The sequence below is a fragment of the Megalopta genalis genome, chromosome 3 (genome assembly GCF_051020955.1).
Source record: "Megalopta genalis isolate 19385.01 chromosome 3, iyMegGena1_principal, whole genome shotgun sequence".
Lineage (NCBI taxonomy): Eukaryota > Metazoa > Arthropoda > Insecta > Hymenoptera > Halictidae > Megalopta > Megalopta genalis.
The window spans coordinates 1,007,761-1,029,628 of record NC_135015.1 but is presented as its reverse complement, the minus strand read 5'-3'; the positions used below and the strand labels follow the sequence as shown (position 1 = coordinate 1,029,628).

The 21,868-nt window shown below is 34.6% G+C and overlaps 1 protein-coding gene and 2 long non-coding RNA genes across 6 annotated transcripts in view; 1 reads left to right on the top strand and 2 right to left on the bottom strand.

Moving 5' to 3' along the window:
* LOC143258934 (uncharacterized) overlaps nt 1-19,383 on the bottom strand; it is a 62,019-nt gene extending 42,636 nt beyond the window's left edge. Inside the window, exon 1 of the long non-coding RNA XR_013032856.1 lies at nt 19,245-19,383. This is a non-coding gene — a long non-coding RNA (uncharacterized LOC143258934). The remainder of the gene's footprint in view (nt 1-19,244) is intronic.
* Nucleotides 1-21,868, top strand: part of Ipk1 (Inositol phosphate kinase 1) — a 319,504-nt gene that overhangs the window by 60,278 nt on the left and 237,358 nt on the right. The gene's annotated exons all lie outside the window — the stretch shown is intronic.
* On the bottom strand, nt 7,847-10,966 carry LOC117227257 (uncharacterized). The gene is made up of 3 exons (XR_004492028.2): nt 9,246-10,966; nt 8,396-9,150; nt 7,847-8,291 (listed from the first exon to the last, which is right to left on the bottom strand). It is a non-coding gene; the product is annotated as an uncharacterized LOC117227257 (long non-coding RNA).

Genomic DNA, 21,868 nt, shown 5'->3' with positions numbered 1-21,868 from the left:
TATAATATAATTTATAACATAATATAATATTTATAATATAATTTATAATATTATAACAATTTATTAAATGCATTTGTTAAATAAAAATTTATTAAATAATCAGTTTATGTATTTGTACGTTGACTGTGAGATCGCACATGTGTGACAATGGTCACGTACGTCTCAATTGTTTTAACAACATTATTTCGATCTTATTTTATTACAAAACTGTTTCTGCAGTCTTAGCAAAACTTCAGTGTACTTGTTGCTTTTGTTCTGCTAAAAGTTTTTGCACAAGTGTTCAAGGATGTCTGTTGAAATTTCAGAATAATATTGTGTCAGGCTAAATAAACATTGTTGCCATAGTGACGTGGTCCAAATATTTATGAACGTTGGATGAGAATGCTCGTTCTTATTTTACTTACTACGCTGGAATCAATGTTTATAACATATTTGTTGAAATGAAATGGATGACCATGTAAGAACCATGCATTTATTTAGTTAATATAACTGAACATTTAATGAGAACATATGTAAGTAATACTGATATGGAAAAACACGTGTTACATGCAATGCAGTGCTCCGTGAACAGAACAATCGGTAGAGCATACACAGGAACGCCAGCAGGCCCCGCCAGGCCCTTAAATGCTAGAACCTTCCAGGAGGTTCCAAGCGCGTGCGCACTTTGAACGTGATTTCCAACAATATTGTGCATTGTAACAGATATGTTTCCCTCGACGTGGTCTTTTTTCCGCACCAGCCCACTCAACGGCGGATCGTAGCGTTGATCTCCGTCACCATTTTCGGCCAATAGCCGATCACTGTCTGCGTTCATGGAAAGGACAGCGGACTGCAGTAGAAGTGGGAATGTAAATACGTATGCCTTCTTCTGGCGGACGCACAGTACATTGATTTGTCCATTTAAAATTTTTATAGAAAATGTTGTTTCCAGCTAGTCGGAATTCTTTCTCGAAAACATTGTTTTATTACAATATGAAATTCCATACTAAATAATCTCGGTACGTCTTCGTATCCAACTCCACACCTTTTGTTCACTAACATTGATACTTTCCAAAAACATATTAAATAAAAACTTATACGCGAGCTTCATTTTTATAACTGTTATATAAACTCAACACTTCGCGTGTGAACTCAATTAAACTTATTTTTAAATAATTTACTGCAGTATAGACCATAACAATTTCCACTTAGCCTCTAAAACTCACCATAAGGAAAAATGCAAATTGTACATAATAAATTCCTTAGAATCATTCTAAATAAAGACAAAATGCGCTAATGTAAAAAAATCTCCATAAGCAGATAAATGTCCCCTCGGTGGAATAATACATACTAAACTCCCCAAAAACCACCTAGAACCAGAACCGCCAAAAGCCACTAATTGCCAGCATATAAAATAAATAAAGGTATAATTAAGGTAAAAATAACCCAATTAACATTTCAATGGGAACAAAAATGAAAACAACCAGAAAAATCATACTACCAATAAACACTAACTCACCTACTCAAGTTTCTTCCCTCACAAAGCATATAGCTTCTTGAAACCTTCATCCTATAAAATACACAGGCAATAAATTAAATATAAAACTACGCACACAGAAGCCAATATACACCACTTACACAAGATAAATACAGGTAAAAGATTATCAGTAACCCAGGTACTGTATTAAACACAAGAGGAACATACAAAAAGAACTCTGAATTAGGCGTCGAGGGCTAACCGTTGCAGACTGACTTGGACCGCCTATTCAGGATAGGAAGGCCCACAATATGTAGTTGGAGGCGACTTCAATGCAAAACATAGGGCCTGGAACAATCTGGCGGGTAGGACGATCTTTGATTATATGCTTGGCTCCTCATACCGCATCCTCTATCCAGTCGAACACCATCGTGCCTCTCCAGCAACTTTAATACTTCCACAATAGACGTTTTCCTGACAGACGTGTCGACATCACTCGAATGTCATACTACCGACGACTTTGCCACAGACCGGTCATTATTCAACCAACAGAAACAACAAACACTTCACCATACACCATGGAGACAAATTGGGAAACCTACCGTTCGCTCACCCATCAAATCAGATTAAAAACAAACCTAAACTCCCGGAACAAAATTGATCAAACAATAGCACAACTCGCAGACTTCCTGCATTTCTGTAAAAGGAAAAGCCTCCGACACCCACAACCTTAACAAACGCAACCCAGACTATTTCCAGGTTTGCTTGTCATTCACGCAACCATTCTAGAGTTTAACAAGTGATACGTAATAGAAACGTTCTTGCACTATGAAATAAGCAGGAAAAATTGATAGCCACGAAGAGATCAACAAAAGCAATGGAGACGAAAAGCATAGAAAGGAAAAAGCAATCAAAGTACACCTTAAAAGTTTTCCGAACTAAGCCGTTCCACCGGATGTTTCTGCTTACAAAATCACATGTGCAGTTTGCTTACAGAACAGTAATAAAGACTAGATTCAATGCTCGAGTTACCATGAACGGGCTAAGGCGGTTTGTGAAGATATCTCTGAGTATTCGGATAATTACACTTGTAATAGATGCAACCTATATTGAACCTTCGTTTAGGTAGTTGGAAATGCTGAAACTATTCTACTATTATGCATTTACTTTCGTGTTAACCCAAAAGCTTCCATCGCGTGCATTAAACATTTGAAATTATTAACATTTCAACTACTTATGGCAAACAGAACGTTGTTGAACATTTATTTATAAAATTAAAATTTATGTGATATAAAGTTATATACCAAATTGATTTATCGGTACGATGATAATTATATTAGTTAATGTATAATAATACTTTTATTTAGTAAATAACTAAGGTAATAATGTATTAGCAGCTTTGATCGATAATTTACTAGGAATTGGAATTTGGATAAATAAGTTATTTATTTGAAATTTGATTAGAAATCTTTATGTATTTGTTCGTGATTTCTATAAACGGAATTATTTATTCTACGGAATATTTAATCGAAATTTCAAATTGATAAATCCAAGGTGTTTGATTTGACCACGAAGCAATTAATGAGAACAAAGCAACGATGAGACATTCCGAAAATTTATTATTATTAATTTGAATTGTGGAACTCCACGCAATATGAAAATACGTGGGTTGAATTGTAAAAAAAAAAAAACATAAATTAAATGAAAATTAATTTTACTTTTTAATGATTCCATTAAGACAACAATACTGCAACCTATTCACTTTTGTCATAAATGCATAAAATTTACAGCAAATTCTACACAGAGCCAACCGGCTTTGATGACTGACGTTAGAAAAATGGTATAAGAGTTTCTATACGGAACTTACATACTACACACATACATACATACATACTACAACACAGACTTGTACAAAAATAAGTCTAGTAATTAGAAAATGCATGAAATCTTTTTGCAGTCTCTATGTGCTACTTTTTTCGAAATGAGAAAGTAATTTTTGATTCAACCAGTGCTAAGCTCGCACAGTTAGACTGTATTCCAACCGTAAATATTTTACGACATTGCGCAACGAGTACGAATTCTTTAACATTACGATCAATGAAAAGACGTATATTAATCGTACAGACGTATGTGCTACGTAAAAAAATATCTGTTAGGAAAGTTTAATTGATAGTTGCGTCATTGTTGCCCGTTTAGATATTTGAGAAAACATTACGTATCCCTCGCGACTACGTATCTTATCTCGCTCGTTGGAACGTTGTCAGATAAACAAAGATATTAAGTGAGACCAAGTTAGAGATCTCTGTGAATGGCGTTTGAAACGGCCAATCGAATGCAAATTCGCCATTCTCATTTCCAAGCGTTTGATTACTGTGCGTAATAAAAGTTGTCCGGCACGGCGTTGCACAAAGATATTCTGATTAAAGCAAATATGTTCACGTGCAAGTGGCGAGGCTATTAGAGTTACAGAATCAAAGGAACATCGGCTGATGAACTGTCAGAGTCAGAGGTGAATGTAATTTGATATGACTGGAAAACAGACCAAGGAGGGGAAAAATATCTCAACTAAGAAATATAAATATTTGCAAATACTATTTCTCCCAACTATGTTACATATGCTTCATTTGAAATAGTAATTTATATCTGTAGTAAATGAAAAACTAGTTGAAATACTTAATTGATTTTATAAATATATAATAAGTATTCGAAATATACAGGGTGTCTCGGTAACTCTGTTACAAAGCGATATCTCCATTATCGTTAATGATACGCGGAAATGCTTGAGGAACAAATTGTTTGGTTCGAAGGGACACATGTTGTGGTGGGAATCATTTTTTTGTACAGGTCATATTTTTTGAGATTTCAAGGTCATCGATGTTTTTTCAAATGGGATTACATATTTTTATCATTTTATCATGATAGCTAAGATCAAGACGAATCTAATAACCTATAATACCATGACCTTCATGTGACCTTGGGTACGAAAAATAAAGACATTTTCAGACATGGACACGCATAATGAAATAACTACAACAGGGAGATCAACAATGAAAAATTTAGTGCAATGAATGTTCAAAATTATTTCCATTGACTTCAAGACATTTATTAATTCGATTATGAAAACTCTGACAGACCTCCATACACCATACCAAAACGTTATACCAAAGAGCGTGATGTCTACCGAAAGAAACATAAGGTAAACGTGCTGGCATTTGGTATCAATACACGTGTTGTTGATATTAAATTGTGAAAGTCACGGAGCAATGCTCAGAGGTACCATGAGCAAAGTTACCATCAGTCCGTCTTTGGTATTTCGAAAATTTACGCTTTGTACAGAGTTACTGAGACACCTTGTATATGTTACGATACGAACCTGGAATACTTAATTGAAATAAATATTTTCCTTACTGTGCGGGGAATCAAATATTTGAATATTATGTCCATGAAATTTTGTCGACCAAGCAACTGCGAGTATGTCTCGACGTTCATGTTTACGTCTGAGATATACAATGGCTCACAAAAGTGCTCGTACATCTTTAAACATGCAATAACTTTTTCAAAATTGAATCAAACGACTTGAATTTTCTTTCAGATGACAGTGGGACAATTCCATTAGGCAATGACTAAAATGCTTTCTTTTTAATTTTGCTCTTACTTGGAATAGCAGAAAGATAAAAAAAACTCTCGTCTTAATTTTTTTATCTGAGTCTATAACAAAAATTTTAAAAATACCTTTCATAGATATTAGGTAACTTATATGCATGTTGAAAATTTTATCGACATCGATTGACGTTATTATGAATTCCAAGAAATTAAAGACCGCAAAAATCACGGTTTTGTCACGATTTTTGACACTTTTGACTAAAAACTGTAAGAAAGCTGCAGGTTTCTAAATCTTTCAACGCCTGTAGCTTGACTCTGTGTTCATCCGATTTCGATCAAATTTTCAGCATACGTATAAATCGCTGGGATCTACAAAAAATAATTCATCTTATTTGGTTCAACTTTTAAAAATTTATTGATTTTTTAAAGGTGTACGAACACTTTTGTGAGCCGCTGTATATTATGTGAGATATGTACATAGCTAAAAGCAAACAGATGTTAAATGTTCCAATTACAATTCATTAAGTAGTGAAGTATGTGTAATTTAATATCGATTTGTATGATAATGTATTCTAATATTTATTCTGAACAATCGCTATACATAAAAAATACGTAATTCAGTGGATATACGAATCCAGTTGAATTTATGAGTAGACTGGTGGAACTTTATGCAAATTGACATTCTTGTACGCATATTCAGCGGACCTGATATTACATAAAATATTATATCTCCTGTTACCGCTTTTAATAAATTGTATCTATAATGAACCAGAATTCAGTTCGATGAAATTTCAAAAAATCTTTTCAGATATTTTCTCCAATAACTTATTGAAATCCTGACGTATACTTAAGAACAAGTTTCGTAGAATTTGTGAAATTTAGTTGCACCCAAACTATACCAAGAAACATTCAATTCGAATATTTGTAAATAAATATACTTTTTTTTAATAAAACGAATTAATTAGGTTTAGTGACACTTAATTTATATTTTCACATGTTTCATTAAGGTGTACAGAAAAAATTAACGTATCTAGAAGAAGTATTTATATATGTTGAAACAAATTCATAAAAATAAAATTATAACTGATCCTAAGCATATTCAATTATACTCAGTTATATAATATTTTTATTTGTAAGAAACGTTTATTAATAATACAAAGTTTTAGACATTTTTCGTATGAATACTATAAAAGTAAAAAAAAATCTATTACTAATGGAGAGATAAACTTAATGCGCGCGTAGTTTATAATATCTTTACTTGCAAGAATCTATTTTTAATGGTTATTTAATGGCATTTGTAATGACGTTAACCGGTAGAAGAGGGTTAAATCATTAATGATATATTATCCATAAACTATAGACTCTTATGTATCAAACTATAACCAATTTTCAAAATAGAATAAAATGAAAGTTGCCAAAGATTCTCGACTATAAAGACACAAGTTTATCGTACAAAAGTTCGCTATGTTACAGTATTTCCTACAGAAGATATTGTCGTAGGAAATTCAGAAACAAATTGCAGAATTCCGCAATCGTACGATTATTAATAAAAATATTCGTATTAATCAAATTATATCATATCAAGATTCTGGATACGACATTGTAGCAAATTGACTCCGAATAGCCGTGGTCGGTAGTATCATCTACTTAGGTGATTCAACCTACTTAGGTGCATCGACTTCCCTGATTAGCCTTTAAAAAGGTCAGTCACGAATCTGTGAGTGTAACAAAGGAAAACTTATGGTAGCCAGGGCAAATACAGAGCGTGTCTTCTCAAGTTTATGATGGAGTGGCGGAACGAGTATAGATGAATACCTGTGTATGCACTTTCCTCCGCGAATGTGTGCCATTTGTAATCTCTTCCTGAACCGTTCGCATTGTAACAAGAGCAGAAGGAAAAACAAAGCGGGCCGAGTAACTCATGGAAACTGTTTGCTTCTCCGTTAAATGCGTCTCTCGTCCTGGTTGCTCACGTTTCTGCAATACCGCGATTACTGCTACGCAGAGTTGGGCATTATTCGAATTGTTTCGAATAAATATTTGTCTAAAATAATTATATTGTACGAAATTGTTGAAGGTTGTCCCTGCGAGGGACATAATATTTTAAATTTTGGTATTATATTGTTGTGATGGGCTGCGTCGCATCTGGCGAGAAAGTGCGACGACTGCCTACCTGGACAAGATGTCCTTAAACAATAGACAAGCGTAGACCCGCATTCCTCTGCGCATATGGTCCATTCACACTGCGTTGCCATTTTTGAGGCTCCTACGGCCAAAAATTTTGTTCTTTTGTTAGTTGCCTGCGGACGAGCGAGGCGTGTAATTGTGCCTACCGCTGCTTCCGAACCATCACCCGTAATATTAGTTAGCTTCGTGTTTGTTTCCTTTTTTTTCAATAAATAGCTTTTTCATTAAAATTAATTCTGTTACGATTATTTATGTTGCCTGTAAATATTCAACAGAGATGAATAATAGAACTATTTTAAAAACAATTGATAATATGCGTATTTTAAACAGTCCCGATCTCGTCTTGAAAGTATTTTTAAATACTTGTCTTGACACTGCTTGGTTTTTCGAGTCAAGCTAATACAATATCGATATTAGTAATCTCTATTTCACGTGTATCTCATTATCACGTGTACACGTGTAATTAATGTTCACGTGTATTCCAGTATATATGTCCACGTGTATGAAAATCCGTGTATTTCGATATACAGTTACTTACAAAATTCAGCGTACACCTAAGTTGGCAATGACAATTGGCGGGAAAATAAACAAAAATGGACATTTTCAAAAGTAACATAAAATATATACTTTATTTAGATATTTCTACAGATATTATTTAGATATTTCTACAGATATTATTTAGATATTTCGTACAGATATTATACTATACAAAAGTAATAAATTTAAACGTAGTTTTAATATTTTACTTTTAAACGCCTAGGCATCTACTCGACTACTTTTCTTGTTGTTAAACTTGGAATATTCTTCCATATTTCGTCAATCTTAACTTTTGCGTCTGATTTACTGCTAAATCTACGATCACTCAATTTTGATTTTAATTCCTGCCACGGGTGCACAGATTAATATCCGGTGATTGTGGGTGGATTTTTTAATAACTTTGGAACGTTGTAAAGTTCTTTGTAGAATTCCTGGATAACATACGACAAATGTTTCGGATCATTGTCCTGTTGGAAGTAATATACCAGTGGCATTTGCAATTTTTCAGCTGAAGACAAAATTTTCTTTTTTAAATATCGAGCTATTTAAACTTATCCACAGTATTTTCAATAAATTCAATGTTATATCAACTCCGTTGGCTGTCATACATACCCATAACATGACCGAACTCCCGTCGTCCTTGAGTTTTGGAATCATGTTGTTCTTGATGAACTCCTCGTTCAATATTTTCGCCAAACAATTATTCTATCATCTGAATGAAATAAGTTAATTTTAACTTCATTCGAGAATATTATATTAATCCAAAAACCTTCATCGCAATTAACATATCCTTTTGCGAATTCCAAACGCTTGGCGCCGGTTTATCTTGGAAATATAAGGTTTTTTTCCTCGCTATTCTACCGTGATACCCTTTATCACGTAGGACTCTGGAAACAGTTTCCGTAGAGATGGTTTGTTTAATTCTTAAAGACACATCCTCTGTTAACTTTGGAACACTGGTTTTGGGATTAATTTTAATTTGTCTGACTATGTACCGCTCATCGACTGACCCTGCATTATACAGGTCAGTTTGGAAATTGAAGACGACAAATATGAAAAACCACTGCTTTGATAGTCACTGCGAGTTCACGGAGAGAATGGATTTCCGTTCGAGCGATCTCGGTCGCAACGGAGGAGGAGCCGGGGGTTTGAATTGTCGGAGAAAATTTGGGATTTGATACGCATGGGCGGCGATTCGAAATGTTAAGGAGCAAACAATCCGTGTCCATCCGCCACATGGTGTGTACCAGTTGCGAAAGGGAAATCTGTTGTTTCGGGGATGCGTAGATTCGAACGGCGTTGTGGAGATGATGACGAATCGGAAGAGTACCCGCGCCACTCGCCGTTGCACAATGCTCAGCCGATATCTGTCAAAGAAACGGGGAACAATGGAAACAATATCTGGGAACAGAGAAAAAAATAGCCGGAGGGATCGCATCCACCGTTCAACGCAGATAATTACGTTTCATTCAAATAATCTTGTCTATTGCGGCGCTCGTCGAACACGATTATCGAGCAGACATTCTTGTTCCGTGTCCGCGGCGAAAACCAATTTCTCTTCCGCATAATTCCCGCCAGTGAATCAGCGCAATATCTGTCGATCGAAATGCTGGATCGTTAAACCAGATCTTTTTTGCACTACCATTCATGATGTCAGGTGTTAATAAGCTGCCGCGAGGTTACCGAGTGGGCAATTCTTTAAACGCGAAGCAAGCAGCGATGATCATTGCAGCCTCCTTTTTTTTTATTGTTCACGGTCGTAACTAGACTGCGGATTTTATGCACTGTTTGACAAAAATGACTAGGTAAAATACAAAATCGTAAAGACATTAGAAGAAATTTAGAATATTTTCACACTGTGTTCCACTTGTTGATGTAACTATTGGGTTAGCAACTAATTGCCGATTTCAGTTATAGATGTCTCTCACTCCCATTTTTATGATATCCGTGAATGTTATATTACAAAATTATTATTATTATTGTTATTATGTTATCTTTTATTATCCGTGAATGTTAGCAACTAGACAAATTGAATGCAGCGGTCAAGGAAAAGCGACCAGAATTGGCCAATCGTAAAGGTGTCATTTTCCAGCAGGACAATGCTACGTCTTTGTCCACTCGGCAAAAATTGATGGACATTGGTTGGGAGTTGATGTTACATCCACCATATAGCCCTGATCTCGCGCCATCGGATCACCACTTATTTCGATCCCTGGACAATTCCCTTCGTGGTAAAACTTTTAATGACGATGACGCTGTAAAATCTCACTTAACTCAGTTTTTGGCCGAAAAGGATCAGATTTTCTACGAGCGTGGAATTTTCAAGTTGTCAGAGAGATGGCAAAAGGTCATCGAACAAAACGGAAAATATATTACAGATTAAACTTCATTCCAAGTAAAAAAAAATTGTTTATTTCATTGAACAAATCGGCAATTACTTAGTTGCCAACCCAATAATAGAGAAAGGACATTCTCATGAGACTTGCGTTCTTTAAAATTAATTTAGACAATTTTTATTTTGCATCGAGATCCGCGGTCTAGTGATAACTAAGCTAATATTGAAGCGAAAAAACGAAAAACGGCTAAACGAAATATGTTTCATAATAAAGAAAATGTAAGCAAAAGTGAAGCACGTGTAGACGCCGCGTGGCCATGTTGAACACACGGCGATCGCTTTCTTCACGCGTTCGTCACACGCGCATGCGCCCATACGCAGGGCTGTAATCAGGTCTTCGGGGCCCGTTATCGATCGTACATTGATCCCGTGAAATTATATATATTTCTCACAATTACTATTCTTAATTAGCTGAAGTGTTTTTTGTTTGTTTCAAGTTTCATGTGCTCATTCTTGTTACAAATTCATAAAATCTGCGGTCCGGTGTTTCTTTTGTATCAAATTTCATTTGCTTATTTTTTTCGTAAATAAAATTACTAATTAATTATAATAATAATATAAAGAATTTACATTAATTACTAAATGTCAGTAAAATGTACGTTATACCATCGATTTTGCACCGATTTCAATATACATACATATGTATAGCTTTGGTATGCGATTACAATCAAACTCTTGTCATTAATTATTCAAGACAATATCTTTATTATATAAAACGGAAAGGAAAATCTGATACCAATTTTACTTTGTTATCAGTTATATACTTTCTCGTTAAGAACTCACGTATGAACTTTCTTATTAATGAGTTAGGGATAAGTTTATATACTGTTAAAAAGTTTCCTTATATATATTATTCGGGATTAAACTGCGAATCTTTACATAAATTTTCGGACATCGGTTCACAAAAATTGAAATTAGAGGAGAGTTGCTTTCGTCAATTAAAAAGATTACTCATTGTAAACAGCAGATAAAAATGCTAAATCAGATCTTGTTAATTTACACGTTTTTTTTCTGTATTTTAAGAATCTCTACACGTGCAGATAATTAATATATTCATGATATATTAAATCTAATCAAATTATTTTTTTAAATAGTGACTTTGTTTGTAAGTCTAATTTCTCTGAAATTCTCGGTCGAAACACGTAGCTCAGTATTAACGATTCAAATCGATCCATTAGGAATGCCGGTGTCCTTAAGCGCAGTCAGACTCTTCAAAACTCTGCCGCCAACTTCCGGTTGTTGTTGTGCACCCGGCATTAGAATTGTTTTTATTGTAATCACGTTACAGACTGTTGGTGACTTGGAATGAAAATGCGTTAGTTGAAAGTGCCAATTTTAAGCAAGTGGGATAGATGGTAATATTTAATTGCTTTGTTTACATAGCCTTGTGCAACTATCGATATTGGCACTCCTACATTACTATCTCAATAAACATAAAGTGTGAAATATCCATAAAAATCGATGACAACATAGGTAATTATAATTAATACTTCTATAGCAGTTCGTATAGCAGTTCTAACAATAAAATTCATTCTAATGAAATCTCTATTCAACCTAGATTATAAACTAGCTTCTTCAGACATTTTATTTGCATAAATATTCATAGGTCGAACAAGTGATTTTCACAATCATAATCCACGTTGTTTTCTGAACAATTTCAGAATGTATCGCTGTAAATGTAATATATTAATCCTCTGTGCACTCCGAGCTATTTTAACTTAAAAATTAAGATATTTTTTCCAACGTATAGTATTTTCATTACGTATGATTTTTGTGTTGTATACATATGAAATTGCGATTATTTGCACGTACAATATTTACATTTTTAAGAACTCTTTAAACGTATAAATTTAACAATGTATGAAATACTTTGAAAAATGATATAGTAATGTTTCGTGGTGCTTCAGAGTCGCCATTCGAGTGCAAAGGATCAACACATATTGTACTGCAAACTTTTTATTTGCATAAAAATTCGCAACTTGTGTTTTATAAAATAAAAGTGTGTTTTACAGTTATAATGTACATAACGTTGTTTTCTGAATTCCCATGAACGTACCGCTGTGAATGCATCGTATTAATACATATTGTACTCAAAATTTGTGAGCATAAATGGACTGTTCCTCGGCGAGACGATAAATACTATGCACTCGGATGAATAAAATTACGGACGAAATTTCGTTGGTTTGTACGCAACCAGTCGGCCGCGGTTTTCACTTCGGGATTGCCGAACCATTCTCGCCTTGAAATTTCATTGCTTTAAAGCGACGGATAACGACGACGAGTTAAGTCTCGTGTACCAGTGACGCACGCTTTAATATTCCGCATAAATTCACTGAATTTAGTCAGCGGTTCTCAAACCACCAAATCTCTTCCTTCCTTATTGCCTGCGCGCGGTTCTCCATGGAAATCTCGAATTTCGTAAATTCTCTATGGATAACAAGAATGAAATTCGTAAATTATTAAAGGACTAATTAAGCCTTGGATAAAGTACAATGTTTCATTACGCCAGTTTATTTAGATTAACACGAGAAATGGGCAAATGAAATATATTTTATATTTTGAAACTTTTAGCAAAATGTTTAAATTCAATGTTTGCGCTTTTCTATATAATGCAGCTACTTAATTTTTCAATGTCTATCTCTCTTCTTCTTTCGTTTTTCCTGATATATTATTTGTGCCATAGTTCGGAATATTTTATTCATTTAATGCATTTTCGTCAAATAAAATATTAATTTGATAATCTAAAGCGAAATACTTTTCCTCTGCATTATAAACATACATATTTGATGCATTTTGTTCCATGCAAATATGCTGTATTTGAAAAGGCAATTTTAATCAGCAAATATTATGATTTCTTACGTTATCGCGTTTTACGTTATGTTAATCATTTCCACAATTTATTTTCAGGTTACGAACTACAGGAAGTATTCCATTTCATGTTTTATGTGATTGAAATAACAAATATTTTATTTTATATTTTACCAAAGTTTATTTTATCAAAATAAAGCATTTATTTTCAAATATTTTATTTACTGGAATTTTATGCCCTATTTGAAATACTGTTTCATTTGAATTGTGAAGTTATTTATATTTTTATTTTTATTTTTAATTAAATATTTTTTATTTAGGATAGTATTTCAAACAGTTTTCCCTATAAATAATATTACCCAGCTCTGATTACAATCTTCTTAAGTGTTAACAATTACGAAATTGATAAATCGGACTCGTAACCGAAAGGACGCGATTCGCTAGCCGATATTCGTCAGGGACATTACTGGTCTATAATAGATTAATAAGAGGAACGGGTGCGACACGGGGGCGAGGTCTTGCAAAGAGCACAAATGCAACACCGGTGTTCGAGGCTCGCAACATGGCTGGTCGAACAAGTTTTTCGGGAAGCCTCTTTTGAGTGGTCACGAAATGGAGCGGATGTGGGCTAGCGCACGGCTAGAGTTTGAATGTTGTGTCCGAAACACGGCTGTCCGTTCTGTTATTCGACGCTGCCGCGAGACCCGCCTACAATCTCAACAGCTCGGACAGATGTTGCAGGGTACACACAACTCAGAAATATCGTCCTCGGCTACTATGGTCGTGGTGGAACGCGTTTCAAGGGAATTCAGTTGGAAGGTTCGAATTTTTCTGTCCCCCCCGTAGCGTTGTGACACGAAACCATGAACATTCCCAGAGCCGGAAAATCGGATATGTTCACCTTTTCTACGGGGTTCGCGAGTAAAGTGGCCATTTATCATTATTAGATCAAGTTCGAGTGATATAATTAGACTGCGGATTTTTATGCATTTGCGGCGCACACGAAGATTCATGATAAAGACCGAAATAGAATTTTGTTCCGTTCCATTATATCGTTAACCTACTGGAAACTGTTTCTAGGGAAAATACAATTCCATTCTGGTCTGCGTTTTCAGTGCTTGATCAGAGAAATAGGAATTTTGTGAAAATCAATACACTATGGTCGTGATCGCTTATTTTTTAAATAATTTATATTTAAATAATTACTTATTGTTTATCATATTTTATTATTATAAATAATTTTTTTTTAAATCAATACGCTATGGTGTCATTGATTTTTTAATCAATTGGGATTATGTATATATTAATTATTATTAATTGTTGATATTATTCAGACTTGGATATAAAATTGTATAAGGGCAACATTTTGCATAAATGTTTTACAATACCCACGATCGAAGGGATTAGGTTTTGATGCTTGATATTTATGTAGTGTTGCTTCGGATAATTTTGATTTACTTAATGACTCTTTTTAACGATTACTTTTTGTATATGTATGCCTTTAATTGCTGCTATAAAAAGTTGCGGACGTAATAGATTTTGTTACTATGTTTTTGTTATTATGTTACTAGATTTACTGATTATTTGTTACTATGTTACTAGATTTTGTTATTATGTACTTTCTAACATGTTTTGTATGCGCTGGATTTTTAAGCAAGTATATCAGTGAAATTAATAAGAAACAATAGACATTACAACAATTTTATTTGCTATTTCATCGACTCGATATTGTGATTATTAGACTGAGTATCATCCGGGGCATGTGCAGGTTTTTAAAATGAAAACAAAATATATGAATTAACCAGGTTTTGTAGGATTTTTTTCTTTTTACGATAAGTAATCTTTTATTTGATAAAAAAACATTTTCTTATTACTAATTTTTGTATAATGACGTATGAAAAAATGTATTTAACAAATTATTCAACAAATTATAAAATCCAAATTAAGTTTATGCTACTTCATTCTATTTTTAGTCGCAATTCCTTCTTCATTTGCGGCAACGTAATTTGACGTAATTTGACCAGATCAGTTTTAATTACAAATCCTAAGTACTGAAGAAATACTAATATAAAACAAGATCGATCTGCGTAGTCTAATAGCGAGTGTAAACGTAAAGATTATCATTTTGCCAAATGTTAGACAACCGATCATTCCCATAACGTTCAAACATATTGAAATATTTAAACGAACAAATTTGATGAATGGTTTATTGAGGTTTACTGCGAATTAACTTTTGTCCATCGATAATAACTGGTATTCTTACAACAGTTATCTTATTGGGACTGTCGATATTTTTTCTCCTATGATTGCAAACGTTTACACGAACGTTTCGTAGATAATGTATCGGACGCAAATACGCGTTATCAACAGTTATTTTGTTCAGGTTCCGTCTGTTTCTCATAGGAGTGCCGTCGAAGGTGTGGCGTTTCCGATGAATGAGAATCGAACTGAAAACACAATTCTCCATACGCATATCCTACGACGCAGATACGAAACCACTCAGATCGGTTTTAATGCCGTTTATGTTGACGAGATAATATAATTTGAGCCGTTTATTTTGAAAGTGGTATAAGTCACTTTGTTTTTAAGTCGATATATTTAAGAGTTTGCGTTTTAACACGTTTCAAAATATGGATGCTAACTTTCGAGAAGATTTACTTGTATTTGTTATCTCAGGATACTGATATTTTTCTCAGTATAAATCACCACTTTTCATTATGGTAAAGTGACTTATGCCACTTTCAAAATAAACGGCTCATTTGTTCTCTAAACCGTTACACTATAACAACGAACCAAGCACGCGATGAAGATTTCATACATAATCTACTAGATATTTTTATTATTATTATTGTTGTTGTTGTTGTCATGTTAAAATTTGTGTAGAAATACTACTGTGTAGAAATACTAAATAAATTCAATTAAATATGAATGTTATTTGTTTCTTTTAAACCGAAATGATTCTTCAGGTATTAATAGACTGCGGATTTTATGCGTTAATAACAAAAATACAAAAATATAATTTTTGAAACGATTACAAAATAAATGACATTTTCATCTGACTTGCGTTTCTTAGAATCAACTTTTATTACGCATTGAATTATTAGGATCTTTATCGCAGTCTAATTATTAGAATCTGAGAATGAAAGGAGGAGGTAAACACGAACAATATTAAATATGTCAATTTGTTTTCCTGTGAACAGAAAGTGTCACAGAAGAAAGTAGTAATCCGGAAGACAATGTACCACAAAGGAAAGATTTACAGTAAATCAATAATTAGGTAATATTTATAATACTCATGTATGTTTTTGTACATGAATCTTCATTGTTTTAAAGTTTAAAGTAGAAGAAATAATTTACGAATCGTTGCTTCACTCATTCTTTCAAAGCTAAAATTAAACGACGAAATATGAAAGCAAACACAGCTTCTAAGTAGCGACATTTTTGTTTTTGCTGAGTATTTAATGGCTTTTACTTGCCAATATTTTTTGTTCATTTGGTAGAATCTCAATCAGAATAGTCCTTCGATATGTTATTATTAGGTCGCGGATTTTTATGCAAAATAGAAAATGTCTGCATCAATTGCAAGAAATAGAAATTAAATAGAAGATTACTTCTTTTTTCATCATGTTAGTGGATTAAAAATAATACATTGATATGAAATCTTTCTAGTTGCTTTTAGTCCCAACTCTGGGGGATCGCGTGCTTCGCGTACGTGGTTAAAATTTCAAATTAATAACTCAATTTGTTTTTAAGCTATCGCTTTTGTCACATGAAAATATAGATGAAGCTCGAAGCAATACGCGCGAAGGACTGTACGTATCTTGAACAACTTTTCAAATTTTAGCATTCTCTTTCCGGGATATATGTATTCTTAACGGCTGAGCTACCAGAAGCCTATTAATAGACTTTCTAACGACTCTGCTTCATAGGCCATTCTACGCACAGCGATCATACTTTAAGGTTCATTCATACATATACAACCATGCTATGCTCGTTCCACACGTTTCCGTTTAATAATTTCCAACATCAGAATATTTAATTTACCGTGTCTCCATTTCCTTTGAATATTTAGCAGATGGAAGCGGAGTGTTGGGAACTATTGCATTGGAAAGTACGGCACAGGCGGAAGAGCCATAGCACGGTTCTAAATACATGGACCTTTCATAAATACACGACATGTATGAAATAAACAGAAACAACGAACTTTAATGAAATTGCATCACCTGTTGGACTCGATGCTTCGGGTACTGTGCGATTTATAATTCCTCGATATTGTTTAAACTTTCTGAATGCAATTTACAACAATTATGTGTTGTAATTTAAAAGCTGTTAGTAATAGTTTCAAATTAATCTTCAAAGTTTCATGTGTAAAATGTCATTAGTTCCGTTCCGACCAGTAATATCGATAATATTGTTATAAAGTCTCTTGCGAGACCTCGTCTTGAATACGCGTCATTTGGTCCCCTCATCAAATTGAATACAGACAACAATCCGAAAAAGTTCATACACGTATAAGTGTTTCAAGAAATTTGCAAGGGTTCAGGATATTCTGTTTTAACCCATCAATATTGCAGTACACAGTTCAAGAGTGGTCAATTGTGTTTCCTAAAATTCCACTTTAGGTCGCTTCGGTCTTCAAAATGCCAGTTTTTCCTTTTTTGTAGGGTAATTCGTAATAGTAATCTATGATAAAATCTTACGACGTCACACAATGGTCGCCGCTGAATATTACAAATTAGTCTACAATAATACCAGAAATTGGTATTTTAGAGACCGAAGAGCCCTAGATTGGGCTTTTATGAAACGCATTTGTTCACTCCCGCACTCCTCATTGCGATACTGAAGCGCGTGAAAACGAAACTTCACTTTGAAATTGCTTGAAACACATGTACTACGCCCTGGCTATAGGTATGTGGTCAAAAGCATTAGTAATGCACGTAATGAATATTTTAGTTTATTTTCTTGAGAAATACGATAAACAAAAAAAGCGATGCTCGGAAAAACGTATTTCATCAAGCAAGGCACTGGGAAAAGGTATTTGGCTATTCAAGTTTATACAGAGGTGAACAACATTTTGTTTTATATTCGCAGCATCCAATATTTTATAGAATAAAATCACTTAAGTATTGCATGAGTAGTTTACTCTACAAGTACTAAAGATACTACTTACACACAGTGGCCCACAAAAGCGTTTGTACACCTTCTAAAACGTAATAATGTTTTTAGCACTCGATTAAATGACTTGAATTTTTTTTTTAAACGATAGAGGGACTAGTTTACTAGATGATGATTGAAATGCTTCTTTTTTAAATTTTGTTATTACTTGAAATGACAAAAAATAAAGATCTCTTGTTTTTTTACTTTTTTATCGTAGCCTATAACAAAAATTAAAAAAATGCTTTTCGTTGATCTGGGTAACTTACATGCGTGCTGAAAATTTGATCGAAATCGGTTAACCTAGAGTCGCGTTACAGGCGTTCAATGATTTACAAAACAGCTGATTTCTTCCAGTTTTTGATCAAAATCGTGATAAAACTGCGATTTTTGTCATCCTTAATTTGTTGTAACTCGTAACAACGTTAATTGATTTTGATAAAATTTTCAGCATACATATAAGTTACCGAGCTTTACGAGAGGCATTTTTTAAATTTCTGTTACAGGCTCACATAAAGAGGTTTAAAAAAGAGAGTTTAAAATACTTTTTTCGTCATTCCAAGTAATAACACAATTTAAAGAAAAGCATTTTGGTCATCGTCTATTAAACTAGTCCCGCTATCATCTAAAAAAAATTCAAGACACTTAGTCCACTTTTAAAAATGTTATTGTGTTTTAAAAGATGTACGAACACTTTTGTGGCCAACTGTATATATTTTTCCCTTCTACTGACATGGTGAAAAAGTCGAATTTATGTAAATGGTGATAACTTTAATTGGTTAGCTTCCGGTCGACTAAAACTGAAAAATCAATAGCTTTTATAAATAAAGTATGAATGTTATATATATAACGTTTCTTGTACAGTTTTAGAATAAATAGAGGTAAATATAATCGGTTTAACGTTTTAAATTAAGGTGCATAACCTACGAGTTTGTAGAAGTACCAGCTATGACTATTTTAACGAGAGTCGATGCTGATTTTTTTATCAAATTTTCCAATTCACGAAGTACAATATTAGGAATTGACCAATTTTTCCTAGAATGGCTATGAAAATTTTGTTACTCGTTTGTAGCTTCCCTGTACGCCTAGTTTTCAAGCGTATACCTGTGGATCAACTTGCCATAGAGGAGTAAAATCACGGGAAGAATCCGAATGGATAGAGCCTGATGAATACGGACGATTTTTCGTGTTGTTATCTAATCAAGCTTCTATGCATAACGCGGCTGCGCTGCTCAATGCGCGGCGCTGCTCCCGTTACTGAATTTATTGTCGGCGATAAATAACGACGAGGGAACATCGGCTCCACCGCAGACCACCTACGCTCCCAGCGTAGCGTTGTCCGGTATACGCGCAGTGCCGCGGTGCACTCGGCGTGCACAGACTGTATCGGTGCAGCACATGCACACAGTAGGATCGGCGCAGAGGGTGAAAGTAGAAATGAGCTGGGGCGACCGATGGTAGAGGCGTTTCGTTTCTTTGCACGTTTGCTACCCACGCTCCTGACCCACATGAAAATGGTGGTACAACTTCCTATCGCTGACTCGATCACGCTGCCTCCCCATATCGGACGATAATGCCTGGTCTCCTCTTGCGCATTATAAAACACCGGCTTATCATCTTTTTTTTCGGCGAAATTCAATTATCAACGATAACAGATATACCCGGAGGACACTGGAGAACAACGGTATGAACAATGACGTGTCGACTTTCCTTTGATAACGCCTGCGAAATTAATTTTGTCGATTTCTTATTACGAGACTCCGGATGTTAGGCATTTCTGAACAAAATGGGCATCTATCCTGCGAATAAACACGCAAGTTGCGTGTTTATTAAAAGCATCATTCATAGAATCGTTATATTCTCTGTCCTGTGAGGAAAAACGCCGTAAAATTTAGGAAGAACGATAGAAAGGTGTACAAGAAGTATCTTCAAAAATATGTTTTGAGAAATTAATGAATAAAACGGAAAATCGTCATGAACATCGTTAATTATGTAGTTGTGTAAATAATCCAGGCACTGTGGAATCTGTACATTAACAATTTCATGGGAATAAATTCTAAACACAGAATTATTATATGTTAGATTTATTTAACAGTATTATCATTTTTGATTTGCAACCAGAACAATCATTTAATATTACTGTAATATTATTACTCCTGTTATCAATCTGTGAGAACTTTCTTATATACGCTACGCATATTATTAACGATATACAGTGTTTGTAATAGATTGCTATAATAATTACGATGCTTTGAAAACTAATAATTTAACAAAAAAATCAATACAATGTTATAGCAAATCCTATTTAAATAGTATAATTATTTCTAACGTCGCGCCATTTTTTATTCGATTTAAAATCATCACTGTTTCGCGAATAAATGGGTCCGAGTCGTTGGTGTGTTAAATTTATTGGGCTTTCAGCTATTTGCTTTCACAATTTTGTCGAAAAGTGGACAGCGTTCTAGACGATCGGTATTGCGATACCGGTAGACCGGCGAGTCTAAAAAGTGCTACTAAATAGAAATAGAAATCCTACGTGACGGACGAATAAATTTCTAAGGCAGTGGCCAGAGTGAAACCCGGCGTGCCAGCGACCTCCTACGAGGGGTCCCACTGTCCTTTGGCAACCGATTCTGTCGAGATATGGATTTTCTACAGGCAAGTTCCGCCTTTGCCTATGGCTGAACCATAAACGCTGCCGGTCGATGAATGCGCCGTCCTAAGATAAATTCGTCTCGAGGCCTGGTGTGCCGGGACTGGACTTGATCTATACGTACCCGGCTCGTGTGCAGCACTTCGGGTCGCAGCTTACAGGTTTAAATGCACCAGACCTTTTTCTCCGGCGGCCATTGTACGGCACTGTTGACACCTGGCCTTGTTAGTCACGGAAGAGCCTGAATTCTTTATTCGGCTGTGCACGCTCGCTCGTTCGCCCGTGTTTTCAAAGCGCGGCTCAGGCGGAAATTCGTTACCTGCGATTCACATTAGGAAAACGCCGAGGTTCGGCAAAATTCCGAGCGGAAACTTTCGAAACACCATTTTCATTCTTTGCCGTGGAAGAACAAGTTCTCGTAAAATATTCTCGCTAAAATATTCGGATATCTTTAACCAGTTAGCTGTTTTTGACGAATATACTCGTCGTAACGAAGAATGTTGCAATTTCTTCACGACGAGTAGAGGAAGTTTCTCTAGTGGCAGACACTTTAGGGTTTCTTTGAATAAATATTGGGTTGGCAACTAAGTAATTGCCGATTTGTTCAATGAAATACAAAATTTTTTTACTTGGAATGAAGTTTAATCTGTAATGTGTGTGTGTGTATTTTCCATTTTGTTCGATGACCTTTTGCCATCTCTCTGACAACTTGAAAATTCCACGCTCGTAGAAAGTCTGATCCTTTTCGGCCAAAAACTGAGTTAAATGAGATTTTACAGCGTCATCATCATTAAAAGTTTTACCACGAAGGAAGTTGTCCAGGAATCGAAATAAGTGGTAATCCGATGGCGCGAGATCAGGGCTATATGGTGGGTGTAACATCAATTCCTAACCAATATCCATCAATTTTTGCCGAGTGGACAAAGACGTGTGCGGCCCAGCATTGTCCTGGTGGAAAATGCCACCTTTACGATTGACCAATTCTGGTCGCTTTTCCTTGACCGCTATATTCAATTTGTCCAGTTGCTAACATTCACGGATAATAAAAAATAACATAATAATTTTATAATATAAC